We start from the raw sequence: 19,235 nt of genomic DNA, 5'->3' as shown, positions 1-19,235 counted from the left end.
TTCACAAAATTTAATTTCTTTAAGACGGAGACTAAATATCTTAATTATTCCAGGGGTCTGTTTAGAAGAAATTTGGTTTCGTTCACAAAATATTTTAACTTAAAAACGGACCCTTCACAAAATAATTTATCTTTTAATCGGACCCTTCACAAATTTGTTTATCTTCATTATTGTTTTGTTAATTGAATAAGTAAGACAGATGTAAACGAACTAAGTTTTGTCTTCGGCAAACGCTTCTTCCTTTATTCGTCCGAAATGTGTTCAGCAGTATAGGCTAAATACCAAATATTTGTATGTTGCATCTCTAATTTAGCAGCAGCATTTGCTGTTTATCTTTTAAAATATAAATTTTTTTTTAATTATAATTTTGCAGTGTTGAGCATAATCTTGTATCTCTTTACAATTTAAAAACTCCTTGAAAAAGTTTTTTGCAATAACTTTTGGAAATTAAAATTATGCTTTTTATTTACATATAAAAAGTCATGAAATATTGCGCAGCCAAATTTTTTCTGCAGTTCTAATTTTAAATGAAAGATGAAATACTAGCGTATTCTATATTTTTATGTAAATTTAATGTTTATACAAACTGTTCTACCGTAAAGTGTTCGACTTCGCGTGCAGGTCGTCGGGCTACCGAAGCCGGGGTGCCATCCCCTCTGCATAGGATCAAAATTGTGATGGCATGTCTTCGGATCATCCTCAGGGATGTTTCCCAGACCGTCACTAATAGCCCATTGTGCAGCCCTAGTGCGACGTAAATGAACTACAACAAAAATAATGTTTATACCTGCAATAGATTCTTGGCTGTTGTAATTTAAAAACTTTTGGGCTGGAAAATATTGTAAAAAAGAAGGCAATGTTCGGCAAATTATTTTGCCATACATTGAAAAGTCATCGGTGGTCAGAGATGGTGAATGGCACGTCGTGTCTACGTAGTACATGACACGTAGTACAGATAACTCGCAAGTAGTACATATTATATAACTTTTATTCATTGAAAGGAAAAAAGCGCTCATCATTGGTGGGTTCATAAGTTGACGACCTTTAAATGTGTTCATCTACTCACGTTACAGTATAGCTTTCATGAGAACTCTTTCAGTTGAAAGTCTTTTAGGTTGTCAACTACTATGGAAACAAGAGTAAAAATATTTCTAATCGGGGAGAACTCAAATCACATAATTCTCCCTAAATAAGTGTGAATGCCACTCTTCGGCTGAAAGAAAGGAGAAAAAATCGGCAGAAGGAATATAATTCAATTATAAATGTCAATTTCGAAATAAGAATTGATTCTCGTAAAAAAAATATTTTTACGAAAATTGATTTTTGCTAAAAAGTGAATGAAAAAATATTTTTAATTAAGGTTTTGCTTTACTTAAAAAGAAACTTCAAAAATAAATTTTTTTTTAGTGGGAACGAAAGTTTTTTGAGATTGCGAAAAAAGCTAGTAGTTGTAGTTTATTATTATCCTCGCACTAGAGCTGCGCAATTGGTGACACTCTGGGAAACATCCCTGAGGATAATCCGAAGACATGCCATCACAATTTTGATTCTCTGCTGAGGGGATGGCGCTCCCACTTCGATTGCCCGACAACCTGCAGGCGAAGTCTAACTCTTACAGGGCTGATTGTGCTCCGGAAAAAATCCGAATTTCCGGAATTTTCGCTAACAATGATCCGGAGATCGAAGGTCCAGACGTTTCAAAAAATCATTGATCACAGAAGTTTCCGGAAATCAAATTTTCAAAGGTGGAACTTAAAAACACAGTTTATTTTATTTGTTCGTAAGGGAGAGCCAGAGAGATACTTTATAAGCTTATGTTCGTGATTAATATTCATTTTTTATCAGTAAATAGCTGTTATAATCATAAACTCAAGAAAGAAAGACATATTTGTAAATTTTAATTACTTCTCCAGGTCATCACAGGTATGTGTAAATGGTATAGGTATGCGTAAAATTTTAAATATATTTTAAGTAAACTAAGAAATATTGAGAAAAAGGATTAAAAAAAACCTGTTTAAATATTTTTTCATTTGAAACTGTTTCTTTTTTTTGAACTCAAGAAATTTTCCGGAATTTTGACTTGGGCTTACAATCACCCCTGTTAATGGTTAAAGAGTTTAACGAGGGCCAATACGGCCCACCCTCAGTCCTTTCGCAGAGTCGATCCAAGTAATCACCACCAGTACACTGACCGAAGCCAATAATGCTTGACTTTGGTGTTCTACTGGGAATCGTACAATCAGTCCACTGTGGGACAAAAAAAGTTAGTCATGAAAAAACGTGGTACTGGGATTGAGTAGACCGCACACCTAACTAGAATAGAGTGGTAATGGGACAAAAGTGCAGACTTGTCTACTTTCCTGCATTTTTTGGGAAGACTTCCGATTTCTAAATCTCCCACTGTTCGGAAATTGTCGAAATTTCTATCAATCTGGGGACAAAATTATTAAATTATCATTCTTCTCCCATAAGGAAGTTTGTTTTCCTTACCCGTTAATTTATGCGCAGATTACTGAAAAATCATGTTTAATTGCTTTTTTTTTAAATAAAAAATAAAACTATAATCAGTATCAAATTTTGAAGAAATTTCAGTCTTTACATTTTTTAAGATTTGCACTCAACCTGAAGCAGTTAAACACACATCCTAATTTTATGCCTCTTATCTTCGTAATTACAGTAACACGCCCAAGTACATAAGAATGTACTATAGTACAATGAAAAATGTTAAATAAAAAGTCAGATGGACAAATGAGTTTGTGAATATGAACGCACATAAGCTCTGATTAACGTTTAAAAAAAAATCCACTGACTTCAAAATTTCTGCTTTAACAGGATTGCTACGACTCCAAAGAGAAAATCTGGAAAATTCAACGAATTTAAAAATCATCTAAAATAACAGGTAAATTTCAGAGAGTTTATTTTCAACTAACAACAGAAAGCGGGATAACTATAAGATATTTAAAGATCAGCTATACTATACTATTTCATTATTTGTTATAAATATGTTGAGTTGTTTCTTATTTCTCAAAGTATTTCCTGCAATTAGAAGTAGTATCTATATCTTGTCCTAGGTAAGGCAGTCGTGGCCGAGTGGTTAAGGCGATGGACTCGAAATCCATTGGGGTTTCCCCGCACAGGTTCGAATCCTGTCGGCTGCGGTAATTTTTTCCCTTGAAAATCCTCTACGAGGATTTGCAGCGGAAAAAAAGACGACCTCATTAGAGTCAAAAACTCTAGTGCGAATGATCTTATTGCTTATTGTAAAGATGTTATTGTAAAACCATATTGTGAATGATCTAGGCCACACCTTCGACTTTCTTTCACCCCATATCATCCATAAATGTATTTTAGTAATTGACCTGAATTTTTGGGAGAGTTACTAGATCATTAGAAACAAAAACTCTATAGTCAATTCATTGATATTGTGTAACATATTTTTCTAATGTTTGGAAATCATCGTTTTTTTATAGTTTTTTTGTCAAAAACCTGTACGCATTTGAGACAAAAACTACTTGATAAATTTTTACTATTAGTGATTTTAAAATTTTGTTTTTAATGAAATCTAAGTTGCTACGTTAATAGAATTACTACATCAATAGGAACAAAAACTTTATAGACTTCATTCAGTGGCGTGCCAACTTTTTTTTAACTGGGGGGGCGAGCCAATGCAAAGTCATAAGCTTTGATTGATTTAATATTTTAAAGTTAGTTGTATTATTTTAATATTGTAATTTGTCTAATTGTAATTATCTAAACTATTTCCGTTGTTTATGACGACGATGATTTAACTATTACATCCACACCAATTTAGTTAACAAAAAATGATTTATCAATCCGAAACTAATTAAAAAGAAAAAAAAGTGTATTAAAATGTAAAAAATTTAATTAATGAATTTTGTAATTTTACTCCTTTAAACTTGTTAATGCTGAGCAATACATTTTGTCGATACATTTTAATTATAATGACATAGAATGGTTTTTCGCTCCTCAAAAACATATTGAATTAAAAATAACTTGTTATTTAAATTTTGATTCTAGCATAGATTTGAATTTAATCATGAATATAAATTTTCAGTTTACAAAAAAATGGAAAATTAACTTTATCATAATTTTAATGATAAGCACAAGGTATAAAAACATTAAAATAAATGAAGGAGTAAAAGAGATTGATTTCTAATTAAATCTTATTTTAAAATGACTTTGAATTTTAACAAGTCTTCTGATTTTTCTGGTTAATTCCAAGGTAAAGCTTAAAATGTATACAAAGAAAAAAAAATACAATTTTAAGCATATAAATATGCAGTAATTTAATGAAGTAGAATTAACTTTATCATATTAAGTTTTCATGATAAAGGACTAGGGATGAAAAAATTAAAACAAATGAAGGAATTAATTTCCAGCTCTCCATATTTAAATATGTTTCTTATTTACAGAAGTATAATCTAAACACATTATAAAATTATAACCAAAAATTTTATTGTATATTAGAGGCTACGTGCTTTTTGAACTTAACAATGCAATATTATTTTTTGAATTATAGCTATTCGAAACAAAATTGTAGAGCGAAAAAGACTAATGGAAATTTAAAAGAATCTTTCGAAAAACCAAATGATATTGGGAAATTATGTTATATACTTTAAAAATATTTAAAAATTTACAAGTATAAATTGAATGAAATATATTTAAAGAATTTAAAATGTTCTAACAAAATATAGAGAAAACAATTAACAAAAATATCATTAACATAAGCGTAAAAGCAAAAATCCGATAAAAATGAAATCTAAAAAAATTATTACTACTAAACAAAGACTAAATCTGAAAAATTTGCTGTACTTATTAAAAATTTGTTATATTATAACATATTTTTTATTAAGACTTATTATTTTATTAATGAGAATAAAGAGTTACTGGGTCACAAAATTAATCACAAAAATTCCCATTTAGCTTAAAAATGTTTGAAAAATAACAAGGACAGAGGAATAGAAATTATTATACAGAAAATAAAAATCCGAAAAAAAATTATTTTTAAAAATAACTGACAAATAATCAAAGTAAACTACGAAGTTTGAAAATTAAAATGTTCGGAAAAAGCATTTCAATAATACATGACTAAATATAGAAAGTAAATAATGTCAGACAAAAATCGTAATTACTGAGCCAGGTATACCTGCAAAAAATGCATTAAACTATGTCTGACGCACAAAAAAAAGGAATAAATTAAAAGATTACTGATCATCACTGAACAACCTTAGAATGGTCAGCCCTGTGTATAACAAAAATATTCAAATCGCAAACATAAGAAGGCTCTAACTGCTCTGACTAAATTGTCGAACTGTTTTTTTTTTCCTTCCAGATTACAGCTATCCCATTATTTTAAGGGTCAAATCTGCATACGTTGATTGAAAAAGTTTATTCAAAGCAAGTACGTTTTCGTGGGGGAAATTTCTTGACTCTTAAAATCGTCTACCCTTACACTAATTATTTCGCATATTTCAAGTCAGGTTCCCGAACTATCCGAATTGAGTCCTATGAAAATGCGATTGTTTGATCTAAGAGTGCTCGCTTTGTTTATTTATTTATTTACGCTCAATACATTGTTTGATTTTGCTACAAAATAGAAAACTTTAGCCTCTTGTTAGTTCACGTACATAAATAATTATTACCTGCACTGCACAGAATCAAAAATTAAAAGTGCGTGAGCATGCGAGATATTACAAGAAAGTGCTAAACCTCACCACTCAAGTAACGAAATAACTTTCAAATTTGAACAAAATAATAATTTGTGTTTGCACGGTTTAGCCGTTTCTGTACATGTTCCGTAAATTTTCACATTTAACTGACCAATTAGAATATGAAAAGACAATAGCTTTCTTTTATCTTTGTTTTTATCGCTTTTCTAGTAAAAATAATGTGATGCAAAAAAACTAAATATAATTTACTAATAAATGGATATTCAATTATTTTAATAATTTTTTATAAAATTGAGCAATGTTTTAAACTTTTTTTTAAGATTTGGGTGTCAATGTCGACGATGAATATGTGTTTGCTTCTTCTAAATGCTACAATTAATAATTTTGGTTGAGATTCCTCAAAATTGTCAGGAAATCGCATGAAAAATTGGAACTTAAACGAAGATTTTCGTTTTAAGAGATCCTGAAAATTGATTAGTAGAAGAGAAATTGACATTGAATGTATTAACTATAAAATCGGCGATGGCTCCCGATTTCTACTTTGCCCAGGGACTTCTTTTTTCTCTTTCAGACGAAATCTTAAAATAAATTATCCCATTTTTTTCTTTGGTGCATACTTCTATATTCATTTTTGCATATTTTTAGCTTTCTGAAATTATTTTATAAGAAATAACTTTTTTTTTGTACATAAATTTCAAAATTCTAAAAAAATTTCTGAAGTTAATTTTTAATTGAACTATAGGTTATAGTTTTATTATGTTACGCAAACTAAACGAAAAACAAATTAGTTATAGAACTTTTAAAATTGGATAAAAGGAATTTGAGAACTGATGATAAAAACGACATGCGACGTGCGTTATTTATGTTAATTGATGAAACAACAATCTTATAACAACAACAATCTTAACGCCAAAGTTTCATTGATATTGTCTATCAAAGAAAATTTTTTTAAACAAAGCTATTAAGGCTACAGGCCATCAAATGAAACCAAAATATTTTGATTCAGATTATTATTATTATCCGGTATACAGAAAGACAGGTATGATGGAATTAACAGGTCAGACACTGAAAATTGTATTTCGAAGGTTTTATAAAATCAAAAAATGGATTTAATATAAAATTTAAACTTTGAAGAAAGTATAGCTCTGTCTATATATAATATGGTTACCATATGACGTATTAGATTAGATGATATTGTAAAATTAAAAAAAGAATAATAACAGTTGGAGCTAATTTAATTAACTAAGTTATTACTTTATTATTATTTTTAAACTTAATTTTTCAGACAATTTTAGTAAATATCTGTATTGTTGTATAAATTAAGTTTATAAAACTAGCGCATATATCACTTATGGGCAATGGAAGCTCATAACTTAAAATTAAATAAATAAAGTAATCATAAAAAGTCTTAAATAAAGTATCCCTAGTCAACAAGTTAATTATAACGCAAGTCATGAATTGTCAATTTCATAAAACTTCTTGAATCTGTTAAAAATATAGTTATAAAAAATGAAATTACTTATTGATTTCAAATTAAAAATTTTCAACACATTTTATAGAAATTGGATGGAATTTTACGGTTTTATGTATCACATATGCTCTCCTTTTAAAAAGCCACTATAAAAAAATATTCAGCAGTTATATAATTAACATCGAGCTAAAAATAAAGTTACATTACTCCAGTGTGTACAGGGACCTAAAAATATGACTATATTTCAAAGAAGATTCTTTTTTGAATAATTTGCCTATTGAAACTTCTGATCAGAAAGGCATGTAAATATATATATTCGCGACGTCATATATGAGTAAACATTTATGACAGGGAACTATTTATTTATTTGAAATTCCAAAGCAAATATAATACCAAAGAAAAAGGTTATACAGCTTTTTTCCTAAATAAAAAATTCTTTTTAATGGCTTGTCTTGACAATGAATTTTATTTGCTTCGGATTTTTAAAGAGAAAAATAAAATAAACAAAAATATAACACAATAACATATATATAACATATATAACACATAATACATATATATAACACATAATACATATATAACATATAATATAACACAAAATGCGGAAAAATAAATGAAATTTAAGTAGTTTTATGTGTAGTATTTTTCTCATATTGTTAAAGTTTAATTTATCTGGATTTAAGTCGTAATTGTCATGTTTAAAATGGAAAATAAAAATATTCAATTGATAAAGAGAAATATTCACATTTTTAAGAAATGATGAATTACAATAGTATTGATCGCATTAATTTTTTAATCTCCATCAACAGCATTTATAATTTCAGCATTAAAATTTTTGAAAATTAATACTTTAAATTCAGAAGAAATATTCATGAAAAAAGTTTTCACGAAGTTAATTAACACAATTTTAGCATCCTATGAAATTATGATTAAAAAAAAAAAAAGACTACAAAAATTACGCGGATAATTTTTTCCCCTCCTATGTTACGGAATGTGTTTTACCCTCCAATATTGCCCCATTCTTAAAAATAAGTTTTTCGTTTAATTAAAGTTTTTATTACTGAGAATAATAAAATATTAAGAAAATTTTTAATAAACCTTTTTTAAAGAATAATTTTTTAACATTTTTATTGTTAAAAATAAAAATGGTAGTTAATTTGTTTGTATTAAAATAAAAATTATCATTATTTAAACGAATTATCCTTATTTATGCAAATTATTGTTGGTGTATAATGTTTTTTTTTAATTGGTTTATTTCACATGAGAGAGAGAGAGAGTAAATGTATAACAGATTTGGTGTTAGAGTTCTGCTCTACGTAATCATAAATATAATAATAGTTATCATATAAGATAAAAATAAAATAGTAAATTTAAAAAATTAGAAAAAGGAAAACACCTTTCAGAGCTGATATGATGCATTCTCAATCGTGTTATTTTCCTGTTTTTAGAATCAATAGTTTTTCAGTCATTTTTATTTATTTATTTTTAGTATATTAATCTGCAATCTTTTTGTGCCAAAAGAGCAGAAGAAAATTAATTTCAATAAAATAAAGGCATTGACGATCTTAAGGAACCGATATTAAAATGTACCTCCTAAAAGTTGAAAGAATAATCGAAAATACGAAAACAAATTTTTTATTTCAAGGTACTTTATTTATTATTTTTTTATTGACTAGGATTTTCTTAAAAAATTAAAGGTTGAATTTCATTTTCGAATAAAAACAAAGTTTTTAAAAGTAAAAAGAATTCAAAATATTATTTAACAATTAAAAAAAAATTAAATTCGTAACATAAACTAATTCATACACCAACAACTAACGGTAAAATCATGAACTAATGTACTATTTAAATGTATTTGATATACGAACAACTATCTGAAACAATTCAAATAGTACATAAATGCATAATTATTAAAGCATTAAATAATTTAATGAAGTGAAAACATTTGCTTACCTCCTTCGATATCTATTTTACGCTTCCTTGTTATTTAATTTCGATTTCGATTTTATTTAATTTCGATTCGTTATTTAATTCAAACTGATGTAAAAAAAATAACAACAACAACAACAACAACAAAAAACAACCAAATAATTTAAAACAATTAAACAAAATAAAAAAATATGCTTTCTTTTGAAATTGATAACTTAAATTATGTAATTAAAAGAGCTAAAAAAAAATTAACAGAGAGCGTTTATTTACGTTAGTCTAAGAAATGTCTCATCACAAAAAGACCAGACCAGAGAAAATGTCAACAAGTCCTCCCTAGTTTAGATCCCTTAAAAGCTTAAAACACCTGTTTTCTCAGAAAATCTAGATAATTGCTTGTTTGAGACGATTTACGAAGAGATATCCAAATAAGATATGTTTCTGTGGATATCTGACATTTTAAAAAGAGGACAAAGGAGCAAAAGGCCATAAAAATGAAAATTTAAGAAGCAAAGTACTTTTACCCACAGTGTGTAACATGAGGTGGCTGTTTTTGAGGAGTCAGATAACTGTCTTTGTGGGGGGTTTGGCCACCAGAATTATATGCCAAAGTGGGTGGAAAGGAAATTGTTGAAAGTCAGGGGTGGCTTTGAAACCAATTTTTATCTGTGAAGGTTGCATTTTATTACTCTTTCCGCCAGGGAAGGGCAAAAGAGATGAAGTTGGGATGAATTTTCTTTTAATTATATAGAAAGTTATACCTGGAAAAAAAGTCTTTGTCTTTAGAAAGTTTTTTTTTCTGAAATTACCAATTTAACTTAATTTTATTTTCACGAATATTTAAATTTCAATAAGGGCAAAGCAAATTATTCGCCTTTCAATTAAATTTCAGAGAAAAATAAAAGTTTTAATTTCAAAAATAGCTTTAAAGTAGAAAAAAAAACAGTACTTTTTTTCAAAAGTTACCAATTTAACTTGACTTCATTCTCACGAATTTCCGAAGTGGCTAAGAACACTATTCGCCCCCTCAATTAAATTTCAGAGGAATTTTTTTTTTTAAAAAAAAACTTTAAAGTTTAAATTTTTTTTTTCTAAAATTACCAATTTAACTTTATTTTCACGAAAGGCTAAATTTCAGAAGGGGCGAAGCACATTTTTCGCTCCCTTAATTTAAATTCCCAGTAAAATAAAGTTTTTGATTTCGAAAATAACTTTAAAGTAGAAAAAAAATAGGGCTTTTTTTCTAAAGTTATCAATTTAACTTGACATTATTTTCACGAATGGCTAAATTTCAGAAGGGGCGAAGCACATTTTTCACCCTTCAATTAAATTTCAGAGGTAAATAAAGTTTTTTACTTAGAAAATAGCTTTAAAGGGGAAAAAATAGTGCTTTTTTCCTAAAGTTATCAATTTAACTTGACTTCATTCTCATGAATGTCTAAATATCAAATGGGGTCTAATGTCTAAATATCACTCAATTAAACTTCAGAAGAAAATAGAGCTTAAAAAAAAAAAAAAAAAAAAAAAAAAACTAAAGTTGAAAAAGGATTCTTTTTTTTCTTTCTAAAACTGCCAATTTAACTTAACTTTATTTTCACGAATGGCAAAATTTCAGAAGGGGTGAAGCACATTATTCGCCCCCTCAATTTCAATTCACAGTAAAATAAAGTTTTTAATTTCGAAAATAGCTTTAAAGTAGAAAAAGAAATGGATCTTTTTCTCTAAAGTTACCAATTGAACTTGACTTCATTCTCACGAATATCTAAATTTTGTAAAGGGCTAAGTACACTATTCGCCTCTTCAATTAAATTTAAGACAAAAAAAATGTTTTTTTTTTTTTTAAAGTTCTTTTTTTTTCCAAATTACCAACTTAATTTTATTTTCACGAATGGTTAAATTTTAGAAGGGGCGAAGCACACTATTCGCCCCCTCAATTGAATTTCAAAAGAAAATAGTGTTTTTTTTCTTACATTTTTTTTTATAAAAACTTCAGAGTTGAGAAAAAGTTCTTTTTCGTCTTCTGAAATTACCAATTGAACTTAACTATGTTTTCAAGAATGGCTAAATTTCAAAAGGGGCGAAGCACGTTATTCGCCCCCTTAATTTAAATTCACAGTAAAATAAGTAATTTTTGATTTCGAAAATAACCTTAAAGTTGAAAAAGAAATGGTTATTTTTTTCTAAAGTTATCAATTTAACTTGACATTATTATCACGAATGGCAAAATTTCAAGAGGGGCGAAGTGCATTACTCATCCTTCATTTAAATTTCAGAATTAAATAAAGTTTTTTTTCTTAGAAAATCGCTTCAAAGTTGAAAAAAGTTTTTTTCTTCCTTTAAGTTTACTAATTTAAATTGACTTTATTTTTGTGAATGTCTAAATTTCAGAAGGGGCGAAACGCAATACAGGCCCTTTAATTAAATTTCAGAAGACAATAAGGTTTTCTTTTTGAAAAATAGCTTCAAAATTGAAAAAAAAAAAAAAAAAAAAAAAAATTTGTTTTTTTCTAAAATTACCAATTTTACCTAAATTTATTTCTTGCCTTCATATTTATTATAACCTCTTACTTTAATTTCAGAGGAAAATTAGGTTTTTTACTTGGAAAATAGCTACAAAGTTCAACTAAAAAGTTACTTTTTTCTAAAATTTTACTTTTTGACTATTTTTTACTCGGAATTTTACTTGATTTTATTTTCTCGAATGTTTAAATTTCAGGAGGGGCGAAATATATTGTTTGCCCCCTCACTAAAATTTCAGAGGGGGCGACTGCCCCCTCTGCCCCCCCGGCTGGCACGCCACTGACTTCATTGCTGTAACATATTTTTGGAAAGTTTGAAAAAAAATCTTTTTCTTTTTTTACTTTTTCAGGTGTATATTTATCTCTTTTAGTATGATAAAACCTATGTCAAATTTTAGTCATCTCTGTTACCTGTCTTTTATCCTACTGAGGACGGTGTACCATTATGACATTGCAACGCGTATAGATTTTTGTCAAAGACAAAAACTTTTGATAAATTTTTACTACTTGGGATTTTAAAACGTTGATTTTTGTGGAATCTAAGTTACGATATCATTAGAAACGAAAACTTTATTGTGAACTACTTTATTACTGTAACATATTTTTCTAATGTTTGGAAATCACTATTTATTTTTTAGTTTTTTGACTCTTTTAAATGTATATTTATTTCTTTTAGTATCACACGACCTCTGTCGGGTTTTAATCATCTCTATTTTTATCCATTCCTCTCTTTTATCCTAGTGATGAAGGTGTATCATTATAACATTGAAGCACGCATAGGGTTTTGTAAAAAACATTTACGCGATTGACACAAAAACTTTTTGATAAATTTTTACCATTTTTAATTTTTTAAAACGTTGTTTTAATTTAAATTTAATTTCATCACAAAGAATTACTCTATTCTTTGTGAATTACTCTATTTTTATCATTCCTCTCTTTTATCCTAGTGATGAAGGTGTACCATTATGACATCGAAACACTTCGTCATAAAAAAACGTTACGCGATTGACACAAAAACTTTTTGATACATTTTTACTATTTTTGATTTTAAAACGTTGTCTTTAATTCAAATTTAATTTCATCACAATGATTTACTCTATTCTTTGTGATGATTCTTTGTGAATTACTCTGTTAAAAATTACTCTATTTTTATTATTCCTCTCTTTTATCCTAGTGATGAAGGTGTACTATTATGACATCGAAACACGCATAGGGTTTTGTAAAAAACTTTTACGCGATTGACACAAAAGCTTTTTGATATATTTTTAATTTTAAAACGTTGTTTTTAATTTAATTTCATTACAAAGAATTACTCTAATTTTTCAAAATATAAGGTTTTATTTTTTTCACTTTTAATAAAAATATTTTGCAAATTTTTGTAAAACATTTCACGGTCTAATTCATGAATCTTTTTATAAGCACTACTAGTACATAGAAATCATTGAAAATAATTCTGTTTCTGCGACCGTTTTCCTTTTGTGTTGATTGTTTTTAATTGAATAAGATAAAAGCTTCAGTGCACAAAAACATCCCTCTTGTTGACGACTCTTTAGCTTTAACATAATAGAAAATAAAAGAAAAAATCAAATTAAGAAATAAAGATCTCTAAGGAGTTAGGAAATCGTAATTAAACAAAAAAAGTTTTTGTCCTGAATAAAAATGGAAATATGTGTGTTGAATAGTGTTAAAATTTTGATTTGGTAATACATTTGAGCCGCTCATCCATTACATTTAATAAAAGTCTTATACGAGCACATATTTAAAGCTTAAATATTTGATGTATGAATTCAATTATGCTTATGTTTTCCTCAAAAGCTGTCGTTTTTATGATCTTTGATAATAACACATTTCAAAACAAATTCTATTTTCTATTTCTGTTTGTATAAAAACCAATTATAGAAAAATTTTCAATTTCCAGAAGTTTGTTTTCTTCCAAATGCTATAGAAAGAAATCTTTCTCGTTTGAATATTTATAAAATCCTCTTCTGGAAAACAACTTGAAACTTTTTGAAGAAGCTGAAGATTTCTTCATCCTCTATTTTTTTAAAAGCATGCCTCCAAGCGCAAATGACTTATTTTGGTTGTGAAAATAAAAGAAGAAAAAAAAGAGAAATAGTCTCATAGCTTTGGGTACGATATGTTTGAAACTAATGAGGAGAGTAAGGCTTAGCCGATCGCTTGTAACCTTTTTCTCCGAAGAAAAAGAAAGACTTAAGATAGTTGTTCACCACTGGTACTTTCTTCCTCAACTCGAAAGAGCTCTAAATCAGCTATAGATACACGTTTTATGATCTTTGTGCCCAGGTTTTATTGCTATCTCCGTGTTTATGCACTTTTATTGGAAAGAAAATAAACACTTTCAGGTAAAGAAAACATCAGTTAGTAAATATTTTTTTATTATAAAGCATCACTCCCCAAGGGGAAAAACTTCAGAAACATTTTTTAATCATAAACGTAAACATATTTGTTATTGAGTCAAACACATTGGGATTTAAATAAAATGTTTTCCATGAGCTAATTTGATAAAATAAATTGCAAAATAAAAGGAAAGCTGTTGAAAATGTATTTTATCTTTTAATAAATTATTAAATAATAAATATTATTATAATTATTAATTAATAGTATTATTTAGTATTAATTATTGAATAATAAATATTAATAAATAGTAATAAAATTAATACATTGCTTTCAGAAACAATTCGACTTTAATTTTTTTTTATTCCTTGGAATATTAAAGCAGTATTATTTATAATAATTCGAAAAAGTTCCATTTTTTTCATTATAATGTCAACTGAATATTTCGATCAAAAACATTACACTTATTTATAAAAAAGAATTTCCATAAAAAAAGCCCTACTTCAACAAAACATGTGAACAGTGTCTAAAATATGTCGAATATACACCGAAGAACCATTACATAACGACCACCCTGCTAATAACATGTAGGACCACCTTTAGCCCTCATAACTGCTAGCACCCGCCGTGGCAGTGATTCCTCAAGGTGCTGATAGTTAGTCTGAGGTATCTGGTACCAAGCGCTCACCAACTGGTCCTGCAATTTCCTCACATTGCGAGGGGGTAGCGTGGCAGCACGAATTTGGTTTTCCAAGTAGGACCACAAATGCTCTATTGGATTAAGGTCAGGTGAATTTGGGGGCCAAGACATGACTTGAAAGTCACTGGAATGTTCCCCGACGATTCGACCCTTATGACATGGTGCATTATCTTGTTGGTAAACACCATCCCCCGCAGGAAAAACTGTTTTCCATGAATGGGTGAACCTGGTCTGCAACTATGTTCAAGTAGCTTACAGACGTCAGGGATTGTTCTATGAGGATTATGGGTCCTAATGTGCCCCATGAAAACATTGTTCCTGGGCGAGAAACCATGAAAACCTGGGCGAGCCTATTGCTATAGATTGAGGGTGGTCATAATGCAATAGCTCTTCGGTGTATGTCGAGTGTCGAAAATATGTCGAGACGTGCATAGCATAGCACGTCTCGATGCTTAGCATGTCAACTGTGTTTATTTAAAAATTATCGAATTCTTCTACTGTATGATTTCAAGAAAAAAAAATTTATTTCTCAAGAGTATTTTTTGTACGCTCGTATTAAAAAAAACAGTAAATAATCTAAAATATATGCCAAAATACAAACAAAGTATTACTTATATCATTCGTTTTTGACTAAAATGTTCGATTGATGTTTGAAAATAACGCTTATGTTATTAAACATTAGTAATTAAAATAATAATTGATAAATTTACAGCTAACGATAGTTAGGGGAGAAACTCACGGAATTTTATAATTAATTACTTTAAAAGGCTAGTAAACTTTCTTTCTTTTTTAAGTGTAGGGCAGCCTTTTGCATTCCACGAGAAAAAAACATGAAAGTAACAGATAATTTATAAAAATGTTTGATTTATTTTTGTCATATGTTAGCCAATATTTGAAATTAAATTTGTTAAACCAAAATTATAAAGTTAATAAAGCATACATTTTAATAAAGCCACAACTTTTGAGGACATCTTCCACCTAAGAGAAAATGTCCTCAAAAGTTGTCGGCTAGAGAAATTGCTAATTATGGTTTTGAAATCGGTAATTATATCGTAAATACACTCACGATGGGGAAAAATTACAACAATATTAAGTGTTAGGTTATTCTTAAAGTTTTTAAATAAATATTGACTAGATTTCTTTATTTAAAGAACTTACCCAGCTAAAAATAAACTGCAGTTTTTCTACAGAACTGAAGTCATTTTGTAGTTTTTTTAGAGTTAACTGAAGATTTTCTGTAGTGTAATCTTAACTGTAAAAACACTGCAGTTATTTTGAAGCTTATGTGAAGTAATTTATCAATAATTTATTTCGAAAAAAACCTTTAGCTATTGTCTACAAAATCACTGTAGTTTAAGTGAGGTCACTTTAAAATCATAAATTTAGATAAAACTGAAACTTTAAATCCGTGGTTATTCTGCACAAAATTTGAAGTAATTATGCAGTCATTGTTTCAGAAGCATACTTTCTGATGAATCTGCAGAAAAATTACATTTACTTTTGAAAGAGTTTGATGTCTTCAATCTTGCTTTCCTGGTTGGTATATCAACTATTTATAATATTTATGTCTTATTTTTTACTTTCTTTTTTTGATTATACATTAATTTCTTATAATTACGTAAAAATTCTAAACATACATATTGATAATGGAAATAACGTACATTGTCTATATTCATAAAAGTTAAAATTCATAAAATGCATACTTGATTTAATTGTAATTATTTATAATTCAGAAGGGTCAAAAACGTTTAAGTAAGAATTTGACACAATTTAATTAGTTTAAAATATGACTAAAATTAGATATTTAAATATTTCTGTATTTTAGTAATTTATGACTAAATTTATTTTTATTATTTACTTCTTTTTGAATTAAGAAAACTATGTTTGCGCAAATATAAAGCTACATAATTTGAAAAATTTATCTCACTTGTTTTACTTGATGCATCTATTTTGATGTGGCTTGTCATACTTTGTAGAGAAAGAGCGCTACCATCTCTTTAGGTTGTTGAAGTTCATTTACGTCGCACTAGAGCTGCACAATGGGCTATTGGCAACGGTCTGGGAAATATCCCTGAGGATGATCCGAAAACATGCCATCACAATTTTGATCCTCTGCAAAGGCGATGGCACCTCGCTTTGGTAGTCCAACAACCCGCACGCAAAGTCGAGCACTTCACGGTAGCACAGTTTAACAAGGCCCAATACCGCACACCCTCGGGTTCTACGCAGACTGATCCAAGTGGTCACCTACCAGCACACTGACCGCAACCAGTTATGCTTGACTTCGGTGATCTGCAGGGAACCGTGTCTTAACGATCAGTCCATTGCGGGACTCCATCTCTTTAGGAAATAGTGAATTATTTTCGCAGTAGCCTATGATACGATTGCCTAACTCAGAATTTTATACACTGGTTATCATAAATTAAGGAAAAATCACAAAAATAGCGATAACTCTTTCAAAAGTAAGCCAAACCGTGCAAAATTTGCATATGTTGTCCACTAAGAGTAGCTGAGTAAAATTGCAATATGCAAATTAGTGGCGCTGCACTCGGCTTACGTCATCTGCCTGGAGCATAAAAGTCCAAGTTTGAGAGAAAGCACACAAATTTTACTGTGATTGCGACATTGAAAATCTGAGATAGCCAATTCGTAATAATGACCTCTAGGCATCATTTGCCTGAAGAACTACGATGGAGAGCCATCGGGAGACTAGAGGCAGGGCAGAGTCAATCAGAAGTGGCCAGATGGCTAAATGTGAGTCCATCTGTGGTTCATAGACTTTGGAGGCAATTTCAAACCACAGATTCGGCATCTAGGAGGTTCAGTCAAGGACGGCCAACTGTTACGACCAGTGCCGATGACCGATATTTGACATTAAGTGCACGCAGGAATAGAACCGCTACTCCGACACATCTTAGATCCTCTCTTGCTGCAGCCACCGGAAGGTTGGTGTCAACGTCAACTGTGCGCAGAAGGCTCCACGAAGGTGGTCTGTATGCGAGACGACCAGCCATTTGCGTGCCGCTCACATCACGCCATAGGAGAGACCGTTTGCAGTGGGCCCGACAACATGTCCACTGGACGTCAGATCAATGGAGGCCTGTTCTCTTTACGGATGAGTCCAGGTTTAGTCTAGAAAGTGACAGTAGACGTTATTTGATATGGAGAGAACCTGGGACCCGTTATCATCCATCAAACATCCGTGAAAGAGATGCATACGGAAGAGGCAGTGTCTGTGTTTGGGGAGGCATATCCTTAGGAGGGCGCACATACCTCCATGTCTTTCCAAGGGGAACCGTGAATGCTCAGGTTTATCGAGACAACATCCTTGATGCTTATGTGCGCCCATATGCCGGGGCAATTGGTGATTGCTTCCTGTTACAGGACGATAATGCAAGACCACACAGAGCTCGCATTGTTGATGATTATCTTCAACAGGAAACAATTACTCGCATGGAGTGGCCAGCTCGATCCCCGGACTTGAAGAATCCTATCGAGCACGTTTGGGATGCTCTAGGGAGGCGTGTATCTGCCATCAATCCGCCCCCTCAGACCCTTGCCACGCTTGCAACTGCTTTACAAGAGCAATGGCTCTCACTTCCTATTGAACTGATAGACCGCATAATTGAAAGCATCACACATCGCTGTTTGTGCTGTATTGCTTCTAGAGGCAATCATATTCCATATTAAAGGTACTTTTTCTATTGCAAACCGATACTTCCAATTTGTTTATTTTATACATGTGCTAATTTCTATACTACTATTAATGTCTGATAATTTCTTTTTATGTTGTTTAATACCTTACTATGTGTTGTATATTGTGGGTAAGTTTCATAAAATTCCATGTGTAATTTCTTGAGTTATCGCGATTTTTGTGAATTTTCCTTAATTTATGATAACCAGTGTAATTCATTTGAAAAACAAAGCATGGCTTATTTCTTAAAATTAATTTACTATATCTAAATAAACGAAAATTAAACAGTTTATTTTCATGGAGGGGAAAATGTACCATTCAGTATTCAATTCAATATAAATTTTTCCACAAATTATTAAAATATCAAAAATAAAACTTCGCTTTTTCGGAAAACATTTACTTTTATTTAAAATAAAAAAATATGAATATCATCCAAGCTTCAAAAACTCTTCTCAAATTTAAAGATTTTTCTCAGACAGTTTTATATTGAGTTTCTTACTTTATAAACTATTAAAATTTGGTTCGTAAATTAGATTTGCACACATTTTTTACAGAGTTTTACTGAAAAATTTATTTTCTATTTAAAGTTAGAAAAATGATTACCAGGATCAATACATAGAGAAAATAGTTAACTGAGAAGTTTTCAATTTCCCATTAAGAAAAACTTATTCGAATTTTTTTCTTTTTTTTTTTAGAATTAATTTCCTTAAACTATTATATTTAATTAAAGCTCTGAATGAAAATAAAATTGAACTTAAAACATTTATTTGGTATTAACATTTTCGTGCAATGAAATGGGATTAAATGTTACTTCGTTAGATAATAAATAAAGTGTAACGTGTAGCTGAAATAATTTCTAACAGTTATTTATCAAATTAGT

General features: G+C 29.4%; 1 non-coding gene across 1 annotated transcript; it reads left to right on the top strand.

Moving 5' to 3' along the window:
• The first annotated feature begins 3,076 nt into the window (after positions 1–3,076).
• Positions 3,077–3,158, top strand: TRNAS-CGA (transfer RNA serine (anticodon CGA)). Its single transcript has one exon. It is a non-coding gene; the product is annotated as a tRNA-Ser (tRNA).
• The last annotated feature ends 16,077 nt before the right edge of the window (positions 3,159–19,235 follow it).

This window comes from Parasteatoda tepidariorum, chromosome 5 (assembly GCF_982258835.1).
Source record: "Parasteatoda tepidariorum strain Cologne lab strain chromosome 5, Ptep-v5.0, whole genome shotgun sequence".
Taxonomy (NCBI): domain Eukaryota; kingdom Metazoa; phylum Arthropoda; class Arachnida; order Araneae; family Theridiidae; genus Parasteatoda; species Parasteatoda tepidariorum.
The sequence above is the reverse complement of the archived record's forward strand: the minus strand, read 5'-3'. Positions and strand labels throughout refer to the sequence as shown.